The sequence below is a fragment of the Pantherophis guttatus genome, chromosome 2 (genome assembly GCF_059756535.1).
Source record: "Pantherophis guttatus breed Tessera chromosome 2, ASM5975653v1, whole genome shotgun sequence".
Lineage (NCBI taxonomy): Eukaryota > Metazoa > Chordata > Lepidosauria > Squamata > Colubridae > Pantherophis > Pantherophis guttatus.
Genome location: NC_142064.1, coordinates 107106912 through 107128846, shown reverse-complemented (window position 1 = coordinate 107128846; position 21935 = coordinate 107106912). Strand labels below are relative to the sequence as shown.

Here is a 21935-nt window from a genome sequence, read left to right as displayed (position 1 = left end):
TAGTGTTTTAAAAATTCATTACTCTTATTTGTTTAATTAACTACTACCACAGTCAAGGGAGTTCTTCCATGTAGAGAGATATTTCAGTTAATTAAGGGGAAATCTCAAGTAAATCCAACGAGCAGCTAAATCTTAATAAGCAGGAATACAGTTCAAAGAGAAGACCACAGCTCAGAACATTACAAAATCCTTCCTGTTGTCGAGCTTCAAATACCCATTATGATTTATGGCTGCGCTTCCGGTTTCTCCCTTGGGGGAGAGCCAGGTAGCTGGGAGATGACAACACAAAGTTATTATTTCGATAATTCTTTGCGATGTTATACACAAAATCTAGATCTGAGCCTCTTTATCCACGTTCGCTGCAAATTTAGAAAAATGTGCCAACAGCTGATTTTGCCTTCCCCGCTTCAGCAAATTCTCCTTCCTCCTTGCAGTTTCGCCAGCGATCCACACGCAGTCAGTCTGCTCTGTCACTTATACTCGCCGCCTTCCCACCGCCGTGAGCACTTCCAGCTGGCTACACTCGCAATTCCTTGAGATCTGCTCCCACGATCACCAGGGATTTATGGTTGGGTCTCCTTCTCACGTTAGCCATCCCAATCTCCTCGCTTCCTCGTTGGTGTTGGTAGTCGCGGCTTCGGGTCCGCCATTACACGGCGGACGTGCCCATGCCGGTTTGACAGAGGAATCTGTCCAAGCGAGAGGCGCTTGCACGTCGCTCTCCCACTTTCCAGATCCCCTCTCTGATCCGAGACACTCTCCAGGTGATCTCGCCCCTCAGGGTCCCCAAGACATGGTGAAAAAGATAGTGCCGTGGAGCGGAGCTCGCTCACATAGCACCCTGTCGCCACGATTCCCAACCGGAAATCTGAAATCCATATTGTATCCGGTCTGCTGTGAATCTATAAATTACAGGCCTTCGCCGATGACGTGGTGTTCATAGTGGAAGAACCAGACATAGCAGGAATTAAATTATTAGAGAAGATAGAAGAGTATGGCAAAGTGGCGGGACTCAAAATAAACAGGCAAAAAACCAAAGTCTTGACCAAAAACATGACAAAGACACAAGAGATAAAATTGGAAGAAAAATTAGGAATACAAATTGTAAAGAAAGTAAAATATCTGGGAATTTGGCTCACTACAAAAGCAACAATGATTAGAGAGGATAATTATATTAAATTGATGAAACAAATTAAAAAAGACTTGGAAATATGGAATAAGGTACAACTGTCATTCCTAGGTAGAATAACATCAGTAAAAATGAACATACTACCAAGACTCCTCTACCTCTTCCAAGTGATACCAATTGGCCCAGGAAAAGATTTCGTCAAGGATCTCAGCAAGACAATAATGAAATACATTTGGCAAGGAAAGAAGGCCAGAATTAAAATAAAATGTTTGCAGGACACTAGGGAGAAGGGAGGCCTTGGTTTACCAGACTGGGAGCTATACTACAAGGCAGCATCGCTAAATTGGATCAGAGAATGGATAGACTTAACAAACAGGAGAACGCTATATTTAGAGGGATTTGATCTGAGTCGAGGTTGGCATGCCTTTCTGTGGGAAGGCACAGACAAGCAACATGGGTATTTCCAGAGACACTTAATTAGAGGCTCACTATACATAACATGGCAAGTCATCAGAAAGCAACACTATAGTAAAATCCCGCGATGGCTGTCGCCCATGGAAGCCCTAATTTACCCAAATACCATAGAAATAGGAAAGATGAGGAAATATCAAGAACTATTGAGCAGTGAAGGGAACTTATACACGAGACAAGAATTGGAAAGGCGGGGTATAGTTATCGATTGGTGGCCATACCTTCAAATAGAGTCAAGTTGGGGCAATTTTATTGTCTCACTAGAGGGAATCAGAAAGGAAGCCATGACTCTGTCCTACCTCACAAGGAGGCTCAATGAGGAAGACAGGAGGCATAGAGATGCGGGAGAGTACATCAGGGCCACAACTCATCGCATCAACAGAACGCACCAGAGTTCAGAGCAGGTTAACGCTCTACACAAGTGTTTCATCTGTGGCTCTGAGGAGCATCTGAAGAAGGACTGCCCCCATTACCAGCAAGGACCTAAGCGTGGTTCCAATCAAGGAAGGTATCAACACTTCAACCTGCATTTACTCTAGTGCTGACATAAGAAGAAGAAGAGGGGCCAGCTGGCAAGAGGATGCTTGACACTTCACCTACTTATTTTCATTGAAGATAATATTCCCTAGGAGATGAGAGGGAGGGGGGGCATTCCTGGGAGCTTAGGTAGTAGATATGGGGAGAGTGATTTAGAAGAAGGCCAATGAGATGCAGAGATTTGGGGAACGGAAAGGGAGGGTCTGGGGTCAGGAAGCCAGAGCTGGCTACGCCACGATCGGGGCCAGATTGTCGTGCTTAATAAAATGAAATATTTCTTCAAAGACTATCTGTTTGGAAATGCAATTTATTTTATTTGAAGACGATATTGAAACCTGACAGAAGGTGCAGGGGGCAGAGAAGGGCGTCTGGCGGGGGCAAAGGTGGTGCTAAGGGCAATTTTGTGTATACTAGTTACCTCACCCCCGCCACAAAGGCTGATGGCCTTACTGGCCTCTGGTTACTGGACTCTGGGGCTTCATCTCACATTGCTAACTTGAGGCAAGGCTTTAAGAGGTTAAGGAGAATTAACTCTTCCGTTAAGGTTGCAAATGGTAACAATGTTTTGGTTGTTGGGGAGGGCACTGTCTCTGTACCATGGCTGGGCAATGTCGAAGGGTATTACATGCTCCCTTTATAGCCAATAACCTGTTAGCATAACCAAGCTATGTGATGATGGCAGGGTGGAGGTATTGTTTCGCAAAGGGGGAGGTCATGTCACTCGAGAAAAAAGGGTCATTGGGAATGTTACCATTATAAATGGTTTCCCATATTTCTCTCCTGAGTACCCAGCCACAGGAGACAGCTCACAGGGTGCCACCTCAGAAGGAGCCTGTGCACAGAGAGAGAAAGGCTCCACAGCCAGCTCCCAGGCTGTCAAAGATGCACAAGACTGAAGCAGTTGCGCCCATACCGCCTCAGCCAGCCCCACGGCCTTCCAAGGACAATGCGAGCAAGAAACCCGAGCCTCAGCAGGCACCTAAGGCAGGTAAGCCCAAAGAAGGGCCTAAGGTGCCAGCACCACCCAAGACAACCAAAGCCAAGGGGGTGTCAGTGGGGAAGCCACTTCATACCAAATGTGCCCACCTCTTACATCGGAGGTTAGGCCATGCCAACTTCCCAGTGGTTAAAAAGATGGGGGAATTTCCTGAGGGGATTCACCTCCAGAATTGTGAGGTGTTTCTGGACTGAGAAATCTGTAAGAGGGCAAAGAGGAAGGCAGCCCTAATACCTAAGGTGTCAGTACATAAAACCCAATACCCATATCAATTAATACATGTTGATTTGGTTGGGCCATTTACACCATCCCTAGGGAAAAGGCAGTATTTCCTCACTGCCATCGATGATTTCTCGAGGTACGGCAACCACCAAAAGAGAAGAAGGTCATTGGCACAAGGTGGGTTTTCAAGGCCAAACTACTTGCCAATGGCCGCTACCTGTACAAGGCCTGCTTGGTAGCACAGGGGTTCGCCCAACGCTATTTGGAGGACTACATAGAGACCTACTCTCCAACTGTCCAGGCAAAAAGCATCAAGTAACCGCCCTCGTAACTGCAGCTACTCTGGGGAAGGAAGTCTACCAATTTGACATCCAGATGGCCTACCTCCACGCCAACTTGGACCGGCAGATTTACGTGAGGGCCCCTCCTGGTTACCAGCAGGAGGGGGGAAACACATGGTTGCTCCAAAAGGGATTATATGGCCTCAAGCAGTCGGGGAAACTCTGGTACGACTGCCTCAAAAAGAGTTTAGAGCGAATTGGCTTCAGGGCATCTCATGCAGATGAGTGCATTTTTACACGTGACACCAAAGATGATATAGAACGGGTGTTGGTTTACGTGGATGACCTCCTATACGTAGGGCCTGGCAAGGAAAGGTGTGACAAATTTGCCAAGGCCCTGGGGGAAAAGTTTACCCTGAAGTCCTTGGGGCGGGTTGACAGGTATCTGGGTGTGCATATCTTGGCCACTAAAAAGGGATTTGCATTATCCCAGAAAGAAAAACCTGAAGAGTTATTGGCCAAATGCAAAATGGCAGAGTCTAACCCAACACGTAGCCCCATACAAAGTGATTACTACGGCCATGATCACAAAGACAGCCCTGACTTTTTTTTTTTAATTTGATTTATATGCCGCCCTTCTCCGGAGACTCAGGGCAGCTTACAGTGCGTTAAGCAATAGCCTTCATACTTTTGTATATTTTTATACAAAGTCAGCTTATTGCCCCCACAAACTGGTTCCTCAATTTACCTACCTTCGAAAAGATGGAAGGCTGAGTCAACCTTGAGCCTGGCGAGATTCGATCTTACTTTAATTGCAGACAGCTGGTGTTAAATTACAGTGCTTAGTCTGTTGAGCTATCCAGGCTCCTTCACAGACAACAAATTATATAGATCTGTGATTGGCTCCTTGCTATACATTAGCAATTGGAGATTGCTAATAGATTTACAGCTTTAGCTGTAAATCTATTGTCTAGGCATGTGGAAAACCCAAAGGAATTCCACTGGAATGCTGTCAAGAGAGTACTCAGGTACCTCAGGGGCACGGCCAATGCCCTCCTTATGCTGGAGCCAGAGAAGGGGAAGCCAGCCCAGCTCTCCGTTTACTCGGAGGCAGATTGGGCTGGTGACACCAAGAGTAGACGGAGCACCTCTGGTTTCCTCATTCCTAAATGGCTGCCCTATCCATTGGCATGTTAGGCAGCAAAAATTTGTTTCTTGCTCCACGGCCGAGGCAGAATATGCCAGCCTATTGGACACAGCAAATGACTTAATTTGGTTCAATGCTCTGGTAACGAGCATCTGGGCACCTCCTACTCTGCCCATCCAAATTCAGGAAGATAATACGGCCGCAATTGGGATCTCCGAGGCATAGGCTCGGAGGTCCTGCTCTAGGTCCATAGCAGGCTCTAGGTCCTGCTACATAGACATCCGCTACAAGAATGTCAGGCAGCTTGCCAGAATGGGGTTTGTACACATCAAACATTGTAACCCTACCGACTAGTTAGCTGACCTGTTTACAAAACCTGTGCCCATTGACCGACACAACCTTCTATGTAAGCGTTTGTGTTTGGTCCTGTAAACGATGCATCTGTATGTCTATGACACCTGCTCGCCCTCACACATATTCACCGTCACCTGTCATTTTTTTTTTTAATTTGATTTATATGCCGCCCTTCTCCGGAGACTCAGGGTGGCTTACAATGCATTAAGCAATAGCCTTCATTCTTTTGTATATTTTATACAAAGTCAGCTTATTGCCCCCACAAACTGGGTCCTCATTTCACCTACCTTAGAAAGGATGGAAGGCTGAGTCAACCTTGAGCCTTGGAGAGATTCGAACCAGCAGAAATTGCAGGCAGCTGTGTTAATAACAGGGTGCACTAAACTACTGTACTATCAAGGCTCTTTTGCCTGGCCAAGTCATTGGCCAGGCAGTTTCTTCAAAGGCCACCAGATGGGAGCAAAGAGGCACCTTTGATTCCACTGGTGGGTCAAGGGGCTCTGGCCCTTGCAGCCCCATTGGGGAGAGTTAATGGCCCTCCAGCCCCCTCACACATTGGTAAGGGAGGGGCCAGGGGCCCCTATAAGAACCTCTGCACAGGGGCTGCTTTCTCCCTGCTCTTGTTCTAACTTCCTACAGGACTGAACCATGGACTCAATCCAGGCATGGATGCCTCCGTGCCAGGGAACTCATTTTATTCTACTTTTACTTCTAAATAAAGACTTAATTTGATTGCATCCTTGCGTGCTGACTTTTCTTGGAAGTGCCCTCAATGAACCATCGATCTTCGTGAGATCCCTCACACATCTTGTATCTAAAACTGTGATGGTAAAGCTGAGTTTCTTTTAAATGGAGTAGCGATTGTGAGATGACAAAGTAATGTACCAAGATAGCATATGTTTTTTTTAAAAAAACTACTGTATTCCACAAAGTTGTCCCTTTTTCCTTGAGGGAGTATTTGGCAAGCAAAAGTTTCAAAAATTTTCCAAAAAATATTTTTCCAGCCATATTCTGAGTGCTGTCCAATAATTAGAGTTATATATTATCATTTTTCCAATTCTCTTTCCTGAGTTTTCCCATTCCCAGCCCAGAATGTATGGATTCTTCTGTATGGCTCTACCAAAGAGCCAAGAAAACAAGAATTACTAAAGCACTGAGGAAAAACAAAGTAGACCACAACCTACTTCTTCGTAAGCTAGAAAAAAGTGGGATAGACAGCTTCACCACCAGATGGATTCACAACTGGCTGATAAACCGTACTCAACGAGTAGTCCTTAATGGGTCTAAGTCTATATGGAGAGAAGTAAGCAGTGGGGTGTCACAAGATTCCGTCTTAGGCCCAGTACTGTTTCTATGGGTGTGGCTTGGTGGGCATGGCAGGGGATACTGCCATGCCCACCAAAGATACTGTAAAATCTCCATTCCCACCCCACTCCAGGGGAAGGTTACTGCAAAATCCCCATTTCCTCCCAATCAGCTGGGACTTGGGAGGCAGAGAAAGATGGGGGAGGGGCCAGTCAGAATGTTTACTACCGATTCTCTGAACTACTCAAAATTTCTGCTACCGGTTCTCCAGAACTGGTCAGAACCTGCTGAAACTCACCTCTGCCCAGTACTCTTCAATATCTTCATAAACGACTTAGATGTGGGAATAGAAGGGGAACTCACCAAATTTGCAGATGGATCTTGACAGACTTTAACACTAGGCCCTATCTAACAAAATGAAATTCAATGTAGAGAAAAGTAAAGTCTTACACTTAGGTAAGAAAAACCAAAAGCACACTATAAACTGAGGGAGACCAAGCTTAATAGCAGTGACTGTGAGAGGGATCTTGGAGTCTTAGTGGACTGTCAGATGTAAATGCCTTATTCTCTAATGTGTAAATAATATATGAACGGGGTATCAGAGGTTAACTTATTCTTCACTTCTTAATGTATTCATAATTCACCACTCCCACTTATAGCTCCACCCATTGTATATATAAGGAGCCACCTACACCCTTTTCCTTGCTTCTATCTGTGAATATTCAGTGAATATAGAATGCCTATTGTAAATAAAAGGAAATATATTTAAACCTTTAACTCTTACTAATATTATTGAGTCTGATCCTGAAAATATTGCAACAAGCTGGTAGCAGAGGATGGTTAATTGACTCAATAAAAAACTTAAAAATGTCTAAGAAAGATAGGCCCAACACCAGGGCCTACAGCAAAGAAATGGAAACAGAACAAGAAATAATCAACGAATCCACAAACGCAATTTCGAGAAAATCCGAAGAATACACCACTGAAGACGAAGAAATAATAGATAAAATTGATGACCAGAAGGAAATCGAAATAGAGAATAACGAACTCAGGTCAGAGATATTAAAACTATTAAAGAGCCAGAAGAATGATGAAAGCCTCATCGCGAAACTCCAAGATATGCTGAAGAACAGCGGAGCAGCGAGAGAGAAAAACATCACTAATGAAAAGTCTAAAGACCCAAAAATAGTGAGTGATATGACTGCAGAGAAAGTCATTACGAAGAAGAAAAACGGTGATCCCGCACGAAATTTTGAATGGCAGCCATCTTGGTTTCAACAGGCCTCCAGGGTGAGCGAAGCAGAGCCAATCAAAATGCTCAATTCAAAATTTCTGGCGCGAAAAACGTTATCAAACAACGAAAATGAAAAAGAAGATTCAAACTCCTCAGAAGAATCAGAATCAGAAAGTGAAGATGATTCAACAAACTCCCAAATAAAATCAGCAATGAAAACGCTTTTTGCTGCATTTGGGCCAAAACTAAAAATTAACAAACAGCTACCGAAGAAGCGAGCGAGCAAGCCGATGCTTCAGGACCTGCCCGCTCCCATCCTGACTACGAGAACGCCGACACCCAAACCCAGAGAGCCCTGCCGGTACCGCCCTACGCCACAGACCGAAGCAAGCACCAAAGCCCTCAGGGGAAGAGGAAGAGCAGCCGCCGTCGTCAAGACTCCCAAAATCGAACCAGAGACCGATTCATCTGAAGAGGAGCAGAACGAGTGAGCCACAATGGAGAGAACCTTCCACGACGACTCCAAAGAAGAAATGGACAACGCGCATGCGCAAAACTACGCAGACGGTCCGGGAAGACATGAACTGGCGAGGAGACCATGCAGACTCGTTGCGAGCATCCCCATGCCGTTTTGCAATTTTCTACACTTGCGAGACCACGGACTACCTCAGGTTGTAAGTAATGGACACAATAATGTCGGAAATTTACCCAGTGACTTCCCAAAGCTAAGGGTTGATGGCGTTAATTTGCAAGAATGGTATCAACAGCTCCAGGTTGTCTTTATGAAGGAAAACTTATTATTTTTTATCACTAGTCCCCCAAAAAGACCTTGGACTCTAAAAATAGATTGTTTACACCATAGAGCATTTTTCTTAATAATATCTAGTGTGTCTCCTGCAATGTATCATAGCATTAAGCCAAATCTGACTGTTTCAGAAATCATTCAATGCATGTTTAATTTGTTTCACAGTGACAGTGTAGCTACCACCACAAGGATGTCTAAAGATTTCTTTTCATCTAGGGTAAAACCAGGGGTTTCCATAAGTGAGCATTTAATATATTTAAACAAAATAAGAGCTGAGCTGCATTTGAGGGGGGAGGTGATTTCAGACCAAACAATGAAAAGTGTTATTATCAACTCACTTGATTCATCAAGGGACAATTTTATGTCACATTTAGACACTATCAATCTAGGATATTTATCCATAGAAAGTCTATCCAATAAATTGATAGCAGAAGACAATTCAAGAAGGAATCGTTCTAGCAATCACACAGAACACAAACCATATAGGAAAGTAGCTTTCCAAGAAAAATATAATGAAACATTTAAATGCCACAATTGTGGATCCAGGGAACACAATAGAAGAGACTGTCCCAAAATTTCAAGAGAAAGGCATAGGTCAGAATATAGAAACAAATACAATTATAGACAGTCTTCCATAGACAGACATAGATATAGGAGCCCACCAAATTACAAAGAAAATAGAGGGGGCAGAGATAATTCAAAGGATAGAAAATCTGGCTCACTGAACGGGCTAAATAAACAAGACAACACTAACATACAGCAAAATGAGAACAATAATTGGCTTATTGATTCTGGAGCAACTAATCACACCACTAATAACAAAAATATATTGTCTTCATTTGCAGAAGATAAATTTGTAATAAAGGTAGCTAACCAAGAAAAGGTGCAAGTATTAGGTAGAGGGAATGTAACCTTGCCTGGTCTAGGAAAAATAGAGGGGGTATTGCTAATACCTGAGATACCTCATAACATACTAAGTGCTATAAAACTAAGTAGAGATTCTGACATTAACATTGTTTTTTCAAAAGGAAAAGCGATTTTGGAGAAGAATAAAATAAATATAGGCACAGTGATGATTAAAGGAGGCCTACCTTATCTGATAACTAAGGAAAAATGGTTGCATAACATTGACTCAAATATGGAAGATTGTATTGAAGTAGATGATGAAAATATTAGCAATAGTGACAATGATGAGTGTAAAACATCTCATGATCACAAAGATGCACACAATGAAAAAAAACCAAAAATAGGTAAGCCAATTCATGATGAGTGTGCTCACATCTTACATAGGAAGTTAGGACATGCCAGTTTTCCTGTAGTACAAAAAATGACTGAACACGCAGAAGGTGTTAAAATAAAAAATTGTGAAAACTATTTGGAATGCTCAGTATGTAAATCTACAAAACTAAAAACTAGCCCCAGGCCAAGAAAATCTACTAGATCAACTAACAAAATTTTTGATTTAGTACACATGGACTTAGTTGGTCCATTAACTCCATCAATCACTTATAGAAAACGTTACTTCCTGACAATAGTGGACGATTATAGCCGCTATGGGTTTGTTTATACATTAAAACACAAAGATGAAACATTTCAAAAATTTAAAGAATTTTACAAACGCATAGAAACACAACACAACATCAAAATAAAACAAATTATGACAGATAGGGGATGCGAATTCATGTCTAAAGAATTCTCCCAATGGTTAAAAGACAAAGGAATGTTACATTACACATCTAGTCCATTTTCTGCGTTCCAGAACGGGATTGCAGAGAGGAAAAATTCCACATTACAAACCATGATTAGATGCACATTGGAAGATGCTGGCTTAAGCAAACAATTCTGGTCAGAAGCCCTACATTATTCAAATTACACACAAAATAGAACATGGTCCAGCATTGTAAATAAGACACCATATGAAGTGATGTATAATAGAAAACCAAAATTAGCACACATGCATATATTTGGAGTCACTGCAGACGTACACATACCTAAACAATTAAGAAGAAAGGGAGAAAACGTATCCAGAAGACTCAGATTTATGGGATATGAAACCGGTACTAAAGGGTACAGATTCATTGATAACAATAACAAATTTATAGTCTCCAGAACAGCTGTGTTCCATGAACAGGCTAACTGGTCTAAATTACATCTTAATGAAATATTTCCAAATAAATATAAAGGTACAAAATCTCACGAAGAAGGGATCATAGAAAAGCAAAATATCAACAAAAATAAGAACAAAACCAAAATTTGGACAAATAGCCAACACAAAATTAAGACAGACACATTAACAAAAAAGGAAGCAAGATATTTGCATGATAACGATAGTAAACCTGAAAAAACCATTAGAAACACCAGAAATCAAATGCCAAATAAATACAAGGATTACATAATGCATATGGATGGTGAGCCAACAACACCCAATACATATGAGAAAGTGTTAAAACTACCTCATGAAGAAAAGGAAAAATGGGAATTAGCGATGAAAAAAGAGATGGAAAGTTTACAAGGATTAAATGTATTTACACCTGCAATTGCACCTAAGGATAAAACAATTATTGGTACCAGGTGGATATATAAAATTAAGAACTTAGAGGGAGGCAATACTCTATACAAAGCTAGACTAGTTGCGCAAGGTTATGCACAGAAATATCCGGAGGACTATACTGACACGTATTCCCCCACAGTAAGAACAGAGAGTGTCAAAACAGCTCTAGTGGTAGCATCAGCACTCAACCTTGATGTATTTCAATACGACATACAGACTGCGTATCTACACGCTAAACTAGATAAGGAATTATACGTAAGAGCACCTCACAGTCAATACACAAACAAAAATGAAATTTGGTTGTTAAACAAGAGTTTATACGGGTTAAAACAATCTGGTAAACGATGGTATGATTGTTTAGTGAAAGTACTTAGAACCATGGACTTCAACGCTACTACTGCTGATAACTGCTTTTTTGTCAAAAAGGATGATGATTACATTGAATTTGTATTGATTTATGTGGATGACATTTTATACATAGGAAAACATAAAGAGAGAAGAGAAACCTTTGTAACCAAACTAAATGAACATTTCTCGTTAAAATCTCTAGGTAAAGTAAACAAATATCTTGGTGTCCAAATTAATAAGACTAGAAGGGGATTCAAACTTACTCAGAGAGATAAGATTGTAGAACTTTTAAATAAATGCAATTTAAACAATGCCAAACCTTGTGATACTCCTATGCAAACTGATTTTCTAAGAAATACTGATGAATCTTCCCCCGAATTCAAGGATAACACATTTTATAGATCAATCATAGGTTCACTTCTTTATATATCTAATTGGACTAGACCAGATATCGCCTTACCACTCAATCTATTATCCAGACATGTCAGCAAACCAACAATGTATCACTGGGAAGCTGTTAAAAGAATTTTAAGATATCTGAAAAGTACACTAGACTTTTGCTTAATATTAGAACCTAAAGACAATAAAGAACCAAAGCTTACATGTTATGCAGATGCAGACTGGGCTGGAGACACCTCATGTAGAAAAAGTACATCTGGTTATATATTTCTCTTAAATGACTGTCCAGTTTACTGGTACACTGGTAAACAAGAACTAGTGGCCACTTCAACGACAGAAGCGGAATATGTTTGTTTATCCAAAGCTGCAAATAACCTTGTATGGTTTAATGATTTAATTTCAGATGTTTGGAAAAAACCTGTTTTGCCTTTTGTTATGCATGAAGATAATAAAGCAGCCATTGAAATATCTAGATCTGATGCCATTGGACAAAGGTCCAGACATATAGATATAAAATTTAAACATGTGAGACAATTATCTCAGGATGGATTTATTAAAGCAGTGCATTGTGATACCTCAGAACAATTAGCTGACATATTGACAAAGCCTTTACCTTCTAAGCAACACAAATATTTAACTTCTAAGTTATATGTATTGTATTGTCCTGAATCTGAATGTAATTGGTGTTGTATAACGAATCGGCATTTAGAGGGGGATTTGTCAGATGTAAATGCCTTATTCTCTAATGTGTAAATAATATATGAACGGGGTATCAGAGGTTAACTTATTCTTCACTTCTTAATGTATTCATAATTCACCACTCCCACTTATAGCTCCACCCATTGTATATATAAGGAGCCACCTACACCCTTTTCCTTGCTTCTATCTGTGAATATTCAGTGAATATAGAATGCCTATTGTAAATAAAAGGAAATATATTTAAACCTTTAACTCTTACTAATATTATTGAGTCTGATCCTGAAAATATTGCAACAGGACAATCAGCTAAAAATGAGCAAGCAGTGTGCAGCGGCAGCTAAAAAAGCCAATGCAATCCTAAATTGCATTAACAGAGGGATACAATCAAGATCAAGTGAGGTACTAATACCACTCTATAAAGCTCTAGTAAGACCATACCTAGATACTGCATCCAATTTTGGTCATCACACTATAAAAAAGATGTTGAGACTCTAGAAAAAGAGCAGAGGAGAACAACCAGGATGATTAGGGGACTTGAGACTAAAACATGAAAAACGGTTACAGGAACTGGGCATGGCTAGTCTAGTGAAGAGAAAGACAAAGGGAGACATGATAGCAATGTTCCAATATTTGAGGGGCTGCCATAGAGAGGAGGTGGTCTAACTGTTTTCCAAAGCATCTGAAGGCCAGACAAGGAATAATGGATGGAAACTGACTAAGGAGAGATTCAACCTAGAAATGAGGAGGTGCTTTCTGACAGTGAGAACAATCAACCATCGGAAGTTGTGGGAGCTTCATCACTTGAGACTTTCAAGAAAAGATTGGATTGCCATTTGTCAGAAATGGTGTAGGGTCTCCTGCTTGAGCAGGGGGTTGGACTAGATGACCTATAAGGTCCCTTCCAACTCTGTTAATCTTTTAATCTGTTAAAAAAACAAACAGTGAACAGTTTTGTATAAGAGACAATGCCATGAAGTTCAGGAGAATGTTTACTTTCCCTTTCTTCCAAATCAGTTTGGTGGCAAAGTCTTAGAATTATGATTGTATACATACATGTATGACTATGACTGATCAGTTTTAACCAAAGTTCATTGCAAAAACATGAATGGGAAATGCATGGGATAAAAATGTGCATTAGAAAACAGAAAGTAAGGCCACATCATATGTACATTTATATTTAATATTTTCTAATAAGAAAACTTAAAACCAAAGCAAAATCATCTATTAAGGCAGAAACTATTTAATCAACTATGGTCCTTTAGTCCAGTGTTGTCTTCATCATATATAGCAAGAAAAAGATACATAACTTTGCAGCAACAAAAATGGAGTAAATGGGTAGATGACCCAACAATTTCCATCTGCAGAAATGGCACTTATTCCTTGTTGGAATATTTTCCTATTACTAGATGAAATGAGACAAAAATATATTATTACCGTAGTACTAGCATACATTTCACAAATAGATAATGGGAAATATCTTCAGCCATTCTGCAGTAAATGCCTTCCTCAGCATGGGAAAATTTAAAACTTGAAAATAAATGATCTGTTGTATATTTTTAAGCAGTGCATTCCATATGAAAGCCTATGAATGTTTAATAATTTCCACACACATGCACACACCCTACATAATTCCATAAAGTTGCTTTTGGCTCTACAAGCCTTATGAACTTAGCTGGATTGGGAGAGAAATGAATATTTGAGCATCTGGATTGAAAACAGAGGCCTATGGAATCCAGCCTTGTGGTTTCCACAGAGTGTAGAATGAGGGAGAGAGAAGTCTGGCTTAAGACATGCTGAGATGGATTTTCAACTGTGGCAGTGTGAATTCAGTAGCATTGATTCTTCAGAAACTCACAATATATTGTCTCAAAGCACTTTGTAGATTGATGATTTGCTCTTTAATTTAATTCACTCCTTGAGGATTTCCTCTCATGTTTGTTCTTCAGCACACACATACTGTAGCACTTTTGCGCTCTGACATCTTTGTAGGGTGTTTCTGCCTATCCCTGTCTTTTTTTCCCCATATATAAATTCTCTTTACTTTCTTTGTTTTTCCTTTATATTTACATGTATTAGATGCCTTCATATCTTTGTCCCACAGACATTTTTCATCTATTCCACCATCATTGCTTTGACGGTACTGTTAGGATATGGTTTGAGCCTAACTAGTTGTCCAGGCAATATAAGTGTACTTTAACTTTAATCTGTAAATGTATTATGTTACTTTAAAGGTTTTCATTGTAATGCTGAGTCATGCTGTAATTAGGTAATGACTGGTTGTGAGGGTATTTAAGCAAGGTATAGTAACGTATTCAGTTTGATGATGAAGCTGATATGATATGCTACCAGAGTATGATATGCTATCATTGAGAGGAGTTGCTATCTGTAATCATCATTTGATGGATCTGCTACCATCGTGGTTTGTGAACCAGAGTGAGTTTGTTATTCTAACCAACTAATGTTTCTTTGGTAAGAAGAGTTTCTGTAACTACTGGACTGATTTAACTGGCAAAGACTTGGAATTTGTTTAAAGACTATGAGACTGTTTTTCTACTATAAAGTAAGCTTTTGATAAACCAGTTTGCATATCTCTTATTCATTGCTCTCAGCAACGTTTCCTTGTGCATTTACTCTGCTGGTTGGTAACACAACAACAATATCCTTAACAGGTACAGTGAGCTGCCTAGACTCATTTGATGGCAAAATGGGTGGCATATAAATTTGATAAGCCAAGCCAAGCAAATCTTCCTTCCTATGTTCTGCTGTCAGTTCATAAAAACTTCATAGTAAAGATGAACTGATAGTTCAGCTTCATAAAGGAAAAGTAGACGATTCAAGATATCTACACTGCATTTAAAGATTTAAAATGGAGGGTTGAGGAAAGGGAAGCTTTATAATATCATGGAAAGCAGGTTGATACTGTAAAATGGAAGGATGTTACCCACTTTTGAGCAGAAACCAAAATGGACCAACTGGGAGCTATAAGGATGTGTGATGAACTTCTAGAGAGGATGGGAAAATATGTGAAAAAAATGACTTAACAGTCCATTATTGCAGCAGTCCCCAACTTTTTTGGCCCCAGGGATTGGTTTCATGGAAGACATTTTTTTCATTGACTAGGGGAGGGGTTTTGTATGCTACCTAGATCTTGCACATGCGTAGATGAAGCTTTGCTTGCTTGCACAGCCTGGTTCCTAATAGGCCACAGACCAGTACTGGTCCCTGGCCTGCAATTTGGGACCATTGCATTATTAGATTAACTATATCAATTACAGGATCATGAAAAAATGGCAGTTAATGATCATCAGAGAACATAGGGGGCCACAGCCCAGGGGAAAATGGCTGCACTGGGCAGTGATCAACTGCTGGAGGGCAAAATCAAGTATTATAGCTATAGAAGTAAGTGTTGTAGACCACCTGCTTGGAAAGACTTAAGACCACTTATGATGGAAAGCAGCATTTCTGAAGTGGAGTTCAAAACACAGGTGAGGGTGCATTTGTGGTAGGGTGGGAAGCAATGGTGGGTTGCCCCCGGTTTGAACCGGTTCTATAGAATTGGTAGTAAAATCGGCAGGAGGTTCCGCCCACCGACTCCGATGTCATCAAAATGCTTCTGCGCATGTGCAGAAGAGCATATGCGCGCAGCCCCACTGCAAACCAGTAGTAAGGGTAAGTAGAACCCACCCCTGGTGGGAAGATATGTAGTGCTGTGGGTTCCTTCCCCAAACTTTTATTTATTATCTTTCCAAATATATGTGTAAATTTAGAACAAAACCTGACTGAGGTAATTCTGAAAATCGCAAGGCAATTGTAATAGTTTGGGGTGAATTGAATGCTAGGTGGGTATGTACAGGCCAGTCATACAAGATCATATTAATAGCAACAATATCAGAATAACTCTTCCCTGTATTACCTTCATGATCTTTAGGAACCAGAAAATAAATGCTACATGATGATAGCTGTTAGCCCTGTTAATCAGGGTATACAAGTGTGACTTGCAAATTTTAGGGTGAGAAGGACCAAAGCTTTGTTTACTCTTTTACCTATTATTCAGGAAAAACAAACAGAACATCGGACCAGTGCTACTTGTATTTGGTTTCTCCTATCCCGCAGCAACTCACTGGATATTTATGTCATATATCATGTTGGCACTGCCTTGTTGTGAGTATCCACTTGGTTTTCTTGAGAGAAAAGTAGAATGGATTGCTGTTTTCTTCAGCAGTGGATTACGTTTAGTCTGACCCCTCATCTATGACTTGTCAGTTCTGGCTAGCCCTTGTGCAAGTGTACACTCTCAACTGTCTAGGTCAGGTGTGTCAAACTCAAGGCTCGTGGGCCAGATCCGGCCCTTGAGGTGGTTAGATCTGGCCCGCGGGGCCACCCAAGAAACAGTGAAGGACCGGCCCATGGGGCGTCAGCCCAGCCCAGGCCGACCAAGCACTGATCTGTGGACTGTAGCCAGGTTTAGAACCAATGCACTGCCTCAGATCTGCAGTGCCACCTTGGCCCTGCCCCTTGGGCGTGTGCACAGGAGGCAGTGAGTACTCAGGGCCTGGCATCCCTGGGGACTGTGTTCTAAGCATTTCTCTTTCACCAAGGATGCCAGCCTTCAAGCATGCACTGCTTCCTACACGCAGCCCTCACCATGCCCGCACCACTGTTTCCATGCCCCGCTCATTGATTCTTCACATGTGTCTGTGTCAGAGGTGGGTTTCAGCAGGTTCTGACCAGTTCTGGAGAACCGGTAGCGGAAATTTGTGTAGTTCAGAGAACCAGTAGTAAAAATTCTGACTGGCCCGCCCCCATCTATTCTCTGCCTCCCAAGTCCAGCTGATTGGGAGGAAATGGGTATTTTGCAGTAACCTTCCCCTGGAGTGGGGTGGGAATGGAGATTTTACAGTATCTTTCCCCTGCCATGCCCACCAAGCCACGCCCACCAAGCCATGCCACGCCCACCAAGCCACACCCCCAGAACTAGTAGTAAAAAATTTTGAAACCCACCACTGGTGTCTGTGTGCACATGCAGTGGGGAGTTGTCCAGCAGCAGGGGCTCCGCAGCTTGCTGCAACCACCAGGCTGGTCCTCCAAGAAGCAGGCATGGTAGTGGCAGTGGCACCAGAAGCGAACAGAGTCAGGGGGGAGGTGGACCACCACATGTGCCTGCTCCATCCCACATGCCTCCCCACTGCGCCTCTTCCTCTGGCTACTGCTGCTGCCATGGGCTGAGACAAAGTGAGATGGGGTGGGGTGGGCGGCTACTGCCAGACACCATCAGGCCGCCTACTCCATCCCATCTGTTTTTGCTTGCAGTTGGAGAGCAGGTCGCCACTGGTCATCTCCTTGGCCCACTCACGGGTCTTGCTCTTGACCCACACCTGGAGTGTGTTCTCCTCACTCACTCGATGCACCTCAACACTGCTGTGGGCTGCTGCCACCATCAAGGCTGCCAGGAGCTCACACAGTTCCATTAGGCTGCTGCCATCACCACCCAGAGCACCAGGCCCACCCAGCCCGAAGGAGGTGAAGTGGCCAGCTAGACAGGCTGGATAGAGGTGATAGAGCATGCCCAGGCCCAACCTCCACCTGCTGTGGATGCTTCCGCCACTGCTTGGACAGCCAGCCCGGTGGTGGCAGTGGGCTTCAGAGCCACAGAGTGTGCCAGCTGAGAGGCCACAGCCTGCCTGAAACCATTGGCTCCTGCACACAAAGGGCGGTGAGCGTGTGGTGGCTGACAGTTTCCAGCAGCAGCTGCCCTACCCCCTGCCTTGCTTCATCTCATTCCACAGGACGTGCCACCCACCCACCGCCCTACCAACCAGAGACCCCTAGATTCCCTCCCCAACCCCACCTGGCCCCCACAGGCACCCCCCATGCAAGTTGTCATGGTTGTTCCGAAGGTGCTTTTTTCTTGGATGAGAGGTGAAACGTCTTCAAAGAAAAAACAGGAAAGTCCAGTTGCCTCCTGAAAAAGCACCTTTGGGACATTCTGTCTTGTTCCAATATGCAGGACAGTGAATAATGGTTTTAAATTATAGGATGGCATATCCTACTGAACACTAAATAAATTTCCTAAAGGATGAGTATTAGACACGTTATCCAAGTAAAATTATTAAATTAAATTATCTATTACATAATAAATACCGGTAGTTCTCAACTCATGGCAGCAATTCGGACCAGAATTTCTATTGCTAAATGATGTGGTCAAAAAACATGTTTATCAACAGCAATCCCTGCAGGCCTGGTTAACTGAATCGTATGGTTCCTAAGCAAACTCAGGTGGGAAATCAGCAAGATGTTACAAGTCCCAGACCAGCAATGGAGAGGTGAAGAGGTGGGTGAAGTTGTGGGAGAGAGTTGGGTAAGGTACATGAGAGGCATGGCTCAGGGAAGGTGCAAAAGGCTGTAGAAGAGCACAAGAGGTGCTGTGTGGGTTGAAGAGGGTGCATAAAGGCATAGGTGGAGGATATTCAGGGATGCACAATTGTGCTAGGGGTGCAAAAGAGGAGTTACACATGCCAGGTGGGGTAATAAAAGTGCACAAGAAGTGCAGTGCAAGTGGGGGAAGTAGTGAGGGGGTGGGGAGAGTGCATGAAGGTGCATTAGAAGCACAGTTCAGGTGTGGGAAGGAGCAAGGAATTGGACAGGGGAGTTGAAGAAGGTCAACAAGAGGCACAGCACACACAAGAATGCTGTGCAGGGATAGGTGAGGTTGTTTGATAGATGCTGTGCAGGTCATGGAGAGTGTGCAGGCTGAAAAGGGGTGCTAGCAACTTGCAAGAGATGCCATACCGATTGGGGAAGGTGCATGGGTTGCACAAGACTGTAAGGGGATATGTGAAAGGCATGCTACAGCAAAGGTATGTGAGGGTATTAAGGCACAAGAGGTGCCACATGGGTGGAGAACAGTGGTGGGATTCTGCCGGTTCTAGGGGGTTCGGCCGAAACCTTTGTTAAATTGCTGGCTCGCCACGGCCCTTGCCCCGCCCCTCCGCACCACTATTTATTGCCAATAAATAGTGGTGGGCGAGGGGCGGGCGAGCCAGCAATTTAACAAAGGGTTCGGTGTTTTTTTGTAATTTTATTGGTTCGTGGAGCTTCAGCATAGGCTAATTAGCCTTTGCTTAGATCGGCTCCCGAGTCTCAGCTGATTTGCTCTCAGCTGTTTTGCTCACGGCTCTGCTGCTTGCTTGCAAAGAGTGCTGATTTTTTTTCCACCTAGCTATACTGAAAAACAAAACAGAAAGTAAAGCAGGCTGTTGGCTTTGCACGTTGGAAAATTAGGCAGGCAGATTTCTTTTCTTTTTCCTCACCAAAAAAGGTAGGTGCAAACAATGGGAAATTTAGGGGAAAAGAGGAGACCTCAAGATTTTAAAACACAAAAGAAAAAAAGCTCTATTTAACTAGGGAATTGTAATAATTGAGATACTATTAATTGTATATTGTGTTGAAAGCAGAAATGGTTAAGTTGTGGTTTGGAGGAATATATGGGGAAAATTATTTGGTTTATTATTATTGGTAAATATAATTAATTGATTTGTAAGAAATTGGATTGCATGGAAATAATTGGAATATTCATGTTCATATTGATTAATATACAAAAAAGGTAGTTATATAACTAATTGATTTATATTAAAATGTTGAATTTATATTAAACAACTGTAATATTACATAATTAACCAATGTGAGGATGGATATAAAAATAGATGACAATGGGAAGGGGTATAATATAGAATAGAAGGGGAAAATTGAATTTGATTAAGATTAGAGATGAAGATGAAGGGTAATATTGGTTTTTGTCAGCCTCAGCTTTGCCTGCTTCAGCTGCCATAAACGGGGGGAGGGACTAGTAAAGGGGGCGAAGGGGGGGAAGATTGCAGGAGGTGTTTTTTCCATTGTAGGAGGTGTCTTCCCAAGAAATGAAAGTGAATCTCCAAAGGGGCCGGCTGACCAACTGCCCTACATTCCTGATGAATGACGTTGCCAGACGTGATGCCACCTGACCTTTGGGAGACCTTTGGATTGGATGATGGTCAATGGACACAGGGGGGGGAGAGAAGCTTACTAGATGCTATTTCGCGCGTTTTGCTTACTTCCAGCTTTACCTGGGTTGCGATCATTTCATATTCAGTAAAAGTACTAATCTCTTTAAAATGATTAAGTTTGGGTTTTTCTTTCCTGGATATTGAAGGAAGCATACCTGACATTAAGCTGGAAGTCACATCCAGTCATCCCAGACAAAAACCGAGGGGACTGTAAATCCAAATTATGTCAGATCGAGAGAGTGACGGAGAAGAGCAAATGGGGGCAGCGAGTTCAACTGCAGCCGCCCTCCAAGTGGAGAAAGAGAATGCGGAATGGTTGGAAAGACTCCGTTTAGAGCCAGAAGAAGCCAGATGGTCGAAAGGAGTGGGGAGGCTACCGGACTGGGGGGAGAACCCCCGGGAAGTGACAACTTCCAGACCCCGTAAAAAGGAGGCAGTGTGGATGCAAGAGCAAAAGGAACATCTCATGATGGAACAAGCCTTGCAGCTTATCCATGATGTGGAAGAGAGCAGAAAAAACTGTGAGTCTTTTGGAATTCCTGTGGAGAAGGGGGGAGAAGGCCCCAGGGGGGAGCCAGAAGAGACAGCCTGTTGGGGAGAGGAAGAGTTTGAGGAAGAAACATCCCAGGCTTTGGCAGCTCAAGGGAGAGATGCAGCTGGCCAGAGAACCCCAGCCTTGCAGGGCCCCCCTCGCAGACGTAAAAAGCCAAAAATCCCCCCCCTTCCTGGGAAATATGATGGAAATCCTAAAACCTTGGGATTTTTCCTGACCCAAGTGTGGAACCACATGCAGGATTGGGGGGAGGACTACATATCAGATGCTGCTAGAGTGAGAAGTGTCACGAACGCCTTAGAGGGAGTAGCCGCTGAGTGGATGGTAGTTCTCCACAATAACAACTCCCTCTTGCTGAGAAATTACAACCAGTTCATGGGGGCCCTTAGGAGGCGCTTTGAAGACCATTTAGCTGAACGAAAGGCGAGACTCAGAATGAAGAGCATTCAGCAAGGCCGGAGACCGGTGGCAGAGTATATCCAAGAGTTTCGTGAACTGGCACCCTATATGACAGGCTAGTCAGAAATGGCTCTTTTGGAGAGTTTCAAAGATGGGTTGAATGAAGAGATATATCGAGATTGTAGAAGCATGGGGGATCCCGAAGATTTGCAGAGATGGTACATAGTAGCTGAGGATGTGGAGATCGAGCTGAGATGGAGCGAACTCCGAGGAAGGCATATGGGGGATCAGTCCTCTTCTTTCCACCGTAAGGGGGCACCAAAGATGGCTGGGGGGGAAGACCGAATTCAAACCCAAGTCAAAGCCCTTCACCTGCTTCAAATGTGGGAAAGAAGGTCACCGGGCTGCCGAATGCTTCTCCAAGCCACTGCCAAAAGCTGCCGGGGCCGGGCCGAAGAAAGG

General features: G+C 42.8%; 1 long non-coding RNA gene across 1 annotated transcript in view; it reads left to right on the top strand.

The window, feature by feature from the left end:
* The window catches only part of LOC148115242 (uncharacterized), a 62514-nt gene that overhangs the window by 29243 nt on the left and 11336 nt on the right, over positions 1–21935 (top strand). Inside the window, exon 5 of the long non-coding RNA XR_015732768.1 lies at positions 16534–16640. This is a non-coding gene — a long non-coding RNA (uncharacterized LOC148115242). The remainder of the gene's footprint in view (positions 1–16533; positions 16641–21935) is intronic.